The sequence below is a fragment of the Aulonocara stuartgranti genome (genome assembly GCF_965226115.1).
Source record: "Aulonocara stuartgranti genome assembly, chromosome: 9".
Taxonomy (NCBI): domain Eukaryota; kingdom Metazoa; phylum Chordata; class Actinopteri; order Cichliformes; family Cichlidae; genus Aulonocara; species Aulonocara stuartgranti.
In genome coordinates, this window is record NC_138960.1 from 17796879 (window position 1) to 17803031 (window position 6153).

Below are 6153 nucleotides of genomic sequence, written 5' to 3' on the forward strand. Positions count from 1 at the left end.
ATGGAGAGCCTATTAGGACAATCCTCTTTAAATTAAAGTGCTCTTCATTTTAAATGAACTTTTTACGTTGGATTTAATTTACTGCATTTTGTTGTATTGAAATCTTATGTTGTTAATTAAATTCAAAACAACATACTTGTGTTTAAAGTTAAAAATCAATTGGTGGCATTAGTTTTAACATAAAACATTTACATAATGCTACCAACATCAGTGTGTCATTTCTTAGAGTGTACTCATAGTGTTTTGATTGCCTCTGCTCCGCTTTTAGTCTCTAATTTTTTCAGTTGCTTTACAGATTGGCAATCAAGAGCTGGTTCTGTTGCTCCAGCTATTAAAAAAACAAAACAAAAATCCATTGAAGTCCATTGAATCCATTGAATGTAAAGCCCTTCTCAAGAATGCATTAACCTTCAGTTATCCTTCAGTCTCAAGTTGCATAAATAAGATCAATAACTTAGCAACGTGTAACCTAATTGTGAGGAATACAGATATTCAACAGAAGGTAATAAGAAAACAATAAACTAGCGTAACTTCCAAATATTACAGTTTCAGAGCTGCAGGCTATCTCTCAGTTGTAATGTATGCTTGCCTATTAGCTTGTACAGTTTTTAAGCAGGTATGATCACGATAACATCATCCAAATAGTCACGATAGCAGCAAAAAAGTGAAGAACAGTATATCACTAACAACCAAGCAGCAACCTCTGGAACTAAAAACTGAGGGCAGTTCAGAAGTGACTAAACCCTGTACTTCCTCTAATGGCCACTTGAAGCTGGCCTTAAAAGGAAGTCAAGCAGGAATCCCATTGGCTCCAACATCTAAGAGTATTCACAACCTGCTAATAAAAACAGTTTTGCCTTATATTGATCGTATACCACTTTATAACATATTTTAGCACCATTTGGATACTGGAAAGGCTTAAAGCTACAGTAACTGTGTGACTGCTTTGACTGACAGCTCCTAAACATCTTAAAAGACTTATCTGACAAATAATATGCCTTGTTCTGTAAAATCAACTGACCAAGAAGAACTGGTGTAGGTGTAATTTTAGTATTTTATTAGACTGATATTTATCAGGTTTCCATTTAGCAGGTATCTGTCTGTGAATTGTACCTGTACAAAATATTAATTTCCATTAAATTCTGTTTAATTCATATAGCACTAATGCACAATAACAGTCCCCCCAAGGCACTTTATATTGTAAAGACTGTACAATAGTAAGAAGAAACCCCCCAAATAAGCAAGCACTTGGTGACTGTGGGAAGGAAAAATAACCCTTTTAACAGGAAGAAATCGTTGAAAGAACTGACAACTTGCTAACCACCCAAGCTTTGCTGACAGCACTACAGCACTCAAACCCTCTTGTTCAAGTACTGCACTGTGGATGATCTTCATTGATGGTACCTGATATGTTTATATATTCATAGAGTAGAAAATATCACAAGATATTACTATAAACTAGTGTTATTTTTTGCTAGCACATACCAATCCAGACGTGGTTTAAAAGCCTGCAACATCACTTAAATATAAAGTGTTTCCCAGTGGGTTTGGTGTCTCTTTCCCATTTACTGTTACTGGACTCGAGCCACCACCCTTCCCATTGGTAGTTTATCAGTTACCAAAGATCAAGTTGTGTAGAGAGAACCACGACCACTTCCCTTTAGAGGTCTGTCCTTCCCACAGACCACTTTACTGGTCTCTGATAGCAAACTACAGTCATGAGGCAGCTATACCTCCTTGTTCGGATTGTCCTCTGTTAATCATGCTCTTAAATATAGTCTAACTAAATCCTAAAACCTAGATAAAGGTCATAGAAACAACTATTACCTGATATCCTGGGAGGAGTCCTTCGTGGACAAGAGATATAACAATTACACAACAGTTAAAAAAACTGATATCCAAAAATCCAAAAGATGTACCTCTCAGTACAAGCACACCCGCAAGTAGCCAGTAACGTCCTGTTTCTGTCATCTGAATTTATTCTCAATATTATCTTCACCATCAGTGCTAATAGCAGATGCATATCCTGTGGTTCACATCAATCAGCAATTTGTACACTTAGTGTTGAGCACAAAATCACTAATGCTACTCAGCAGTAACAGTCTGTCTTTAAGGAAAACAGTTTTCCGCTAACTTAGCAAGAAGGAAGATGACAAGTGGATTGTCATCGTTGATTTTCCTGACTCCTGTCCACAAAACATGTCTAAACACAGAATAACAAAAATATAGTTAATAAACAATTAAGAGATCAACATCTTAAAACACACAGTAAAAGAAATGTAGTGTTTTTTGCAAATGTCCAACAACCTTTTGGGTCAAATCTTTTTGACTTAATGTTTCCTAGTTTGAGGGTTGTTGAGAGATTATGAAATTATCATTAAACAGGATTTTTCAGCTGCCACTGTACAGTTTCTACTTTTCACATACAAAACAAACAAATACACATTACTACGTGTCTATTTTGAGGGCAAGTGATCACCAAGGCGAAGTAGTTCGCGGGGTGCAGCCTGTGGTTACTTACTGAAGTCTCCATCTACTCTTACAAACAGAATGTGCAGCCATCTCCAGAAGTGAAACCTGAACCAAGAGTCCTAAATAAACCTAAAGAAAATTCCATTCACAGGTAGGGCTACATCTGTGTATCTGTGTAAGACAGCAGAAATTACATCTAAAGATTTGGACATTTAAAAAGAGCTGTACTCACTTGTGACAAAGATATGTTTTAAATTACTGTAGAAGCTGTCAGAGGCATCACCACTGCGGTGGAGCTGATTTGTCTAACCGATACTTCATGCTCGACATTCCAACCTCCAAAAGTGAAAAAAGACAATGCTAAACTGTCAAAAGAAAAGAAATAAAAATCAGAGTTCTTCTAGATGCAAGTCTCTACACATAGCAGCCAATCCTGAAAAGCCTTTGAGCTGTAATTTGTAACTAATATGAAGAAAAATCTAAATTAACTTAATTAAAATATCATATACAGAATGACCAGTCAAAGCTATATTTTTGCCATCTTTGTGGTCCACAGAGGAGTTGTTTTGAATATTATCAGCTACTTTAAGGAGTGGTGTGAAATCTGATACAGATATTTGTGTTGCCCATAAGATTAAGTTACAACAAATACTGTTAAAAGTGCTGAAAAATCTGGATAGACTAATGTGAGATTTGATTGATATATTAATACTCCCCAGAGCACTTTCTGATTATCAGCTCTCTTTTTCTTCTAGTGTCACCATTAACTGTCTTTATGGGTATTTTTTTAATTTAATTTGAAAAGACTGTCAAGAATTTTAGTTCTGACATTCATCTAGAGCCTGTCTTACCTTTCTTTTAAAGCTACTATAAAATTATTATTTATGGTTTTTCTGCAAAGAGTCATCGTCTGCTGTTTGGATTGTTGTGGAATTGGTTCAGATATTCATGGTCCCCCAACAGATTAAATCACTAAACTAACTGTTACAAAGCACCCTTCAATTGTCTTAGCAGCATAATGCAATTGTATCTTTTTTTGAGTTTTTTGAATAAATGGCCTGTAAATGGCCTGATCCCCTCTGGAGAACACGTGTGTCTACACAAAATATCTTAATGGTTCATCTTGTGGGTGTGTTCATCATCTTGTGTGTGTATAGCGCTTTACTTAGTCCCTAAGGACCCCAAAGCGCTTTACACTACATTCACTCATTCACACATTCACACACTGGTGATGGCAAGCTACATCGTAGCCACAGCTGCCCTGGGGCGCACTGACAGAGGCGAGGCTGCCGGACACTGGCGCCACCGGGCCCTCTGACCACCACCAGTAGCCAACGGATGAAGTGTCTTGCCCAAGGACACAACGACCGAGACTGTCCGAGCTGGGGCTCAAACCGGCAACCTTCCAATTACAAAACAAACTGCCAACTCTTGAGCTACGATCGCCCCACAAGATGAACCATTAAGATATTTTGTGTAGACACGTGTTCCCAAGAGGGTTAAGTTTAAAAACTTAATTTTTTATTAAAAGCACTGCAAAATTGCAATGCAGGGTCTTTCCTCTTGCGTCACTATGAAATGATCAGTCGTGTGTTGCTGTTTTTGTGGTTGTTGTTTCACAGCTACAGGATGAATTATCATTAAATTTAGCACAGATATCAGTGTTCCCCACAGGATTAATAACCTAGCAGCAACATGATGTTGTGTGCATGTTTACATAAACATTGGGACAACTACTGAACAGATTTGGATGGGAGTTGTTACTCATTCAGCCCCCAGAGGTTTTATTCAGTTTGAGACTGTCATTATTTTATAATTTTTTCCTCTAGTTTAACCATCTAGTGTTCTTTGTGTTTTTATTGGAGAATTTAAACAACCACAGGATAGGTTACAGAGACACTCCACAGATATTTAAGTTTGATCTCACTTTAATGACTTTCTTCTGTTAAAGCCTACAGTTTATAGAGCTGTAGTGGGGGAAAAAACAAAAAAAACAGAACAATGTTATGATAGCTTGTCATGGAATTTGGTGAAGACCATAGAAAATGATTTGTAATAAACACTGGTGATCCATTCATTTTATTCTGTCTCATCATGGGGTCAAATTTTCAACTCGTACAATAATTTGGATCATAGCCAAATACTTAATGGCCCATGACATCCCCATTAGTCGCAGCCACATTTGTATTTAGTGCTATCAAACAAATGTAAGAATAATAACACTAAAATATGACAGCAGCCCTTTATTATAGGTAAATGGGGGAGATTGCAGCATTAAATTAGGGGCAATTTCTCACTATAAACCAGACAGGCAGAACATGCCTCTTTTCTGCCCTCTCCCTCACTACTGTTCATCATCCTCCCATGTCTGTTTACCCAAGCATTCCTGCAGGCTGTCATTAGTGCAAGATAAGCAACAGAAGCACACACACAAGGGCACATAAGCAATCTGTTTGCATAGATTGGCAAAAAAAATAAGCTTCCAATGTGCCTTATCAGAGGACGAATGTACACACGCAAAAGACGCCAAGTCCTCAGACTCATGCGTGCAACATGGTCCGATCTTCCCACAGACATACACTGCACTAATTATTCAGTGATAAGAGTCTCCAAAGTGGCCTCAATGTTGAACCTGCTGACAGAGGTGTCTGCTCATCTTACTAAACACACCTCTGTGGCTAAGCTCAAGGCCAATCAGTATTTACAGTCTGTGGGAAACACCCTTCCAAATTACAATGTGTCAATCCTCTCGCTCACGCACTCAAGAAACATAATCACTGCACGGCTCTGTGAAAACACTGTGGTTTGGCGCTGTTACTAAAAGTGTAGCTTGTGTGCTTTTGTTACAGTATCTGAGGAATACAATGGGCCAATATGCTGGGAACATGCCGGGTATAAAGTTAGAAAGGTGCTCTGCAGCCTCCTGAGAGAAAGATCAGGCGTATGACCTTTAGCAACCCTGACAGACAACAGCGACCACAGCTTTTACTTGTAGCAGAGTACTCCTACACAGTGGTATGGCTGTTTTTACTACAGTAAAAGATCTGAATACTTTATATTCCACTGGCTCCATCAAACTATGTAAGGGGAAGAAAAATGTTTTATTGCACGCGAACACCCTGTATTAAGATAACGCGTATCATAGCCAAAAGCATAATAATGAAAAAGGCAACTTGTTCATGCCTTCCAAGCTTAAATCTTAAACTCACACTATGTAAATTCTTTTATTTTAATATTCTTTTCACACTTACAGATTCAACAAGGTGATGGAAAAAGTCATCAGACGTTTTGGTTCCGTTTCACAGTTACTGCACATTTGTCAGCTGAACATCCATGAAGCCAGTCTGCAGTCCCACCACATCCTGCTGCTCTATCGAATTTAGAACTGGTGACTGTGGAGGCCATTTGAGTACAGTGAACTCATTGTCATGTTCAAGAACCCAGTGTGAGATGATTCGAGCTTTGTGATATGGGGCATTATCCTGCTGGAAACAGCTTTCAGAAGTTGTCAATATGGGCATAAAGAAACAGACAGGGTCAGCAACAATGTTTAGGTAGGCTGTGGTGATTTAACAATGCTCAGTTGGTACTGAGGGTACTAAGATATACATATAAGATATACACCATACCATTACACCACTTGCTTTCATGTTGTTTGCGCACAATTCTGGCGCTACCATC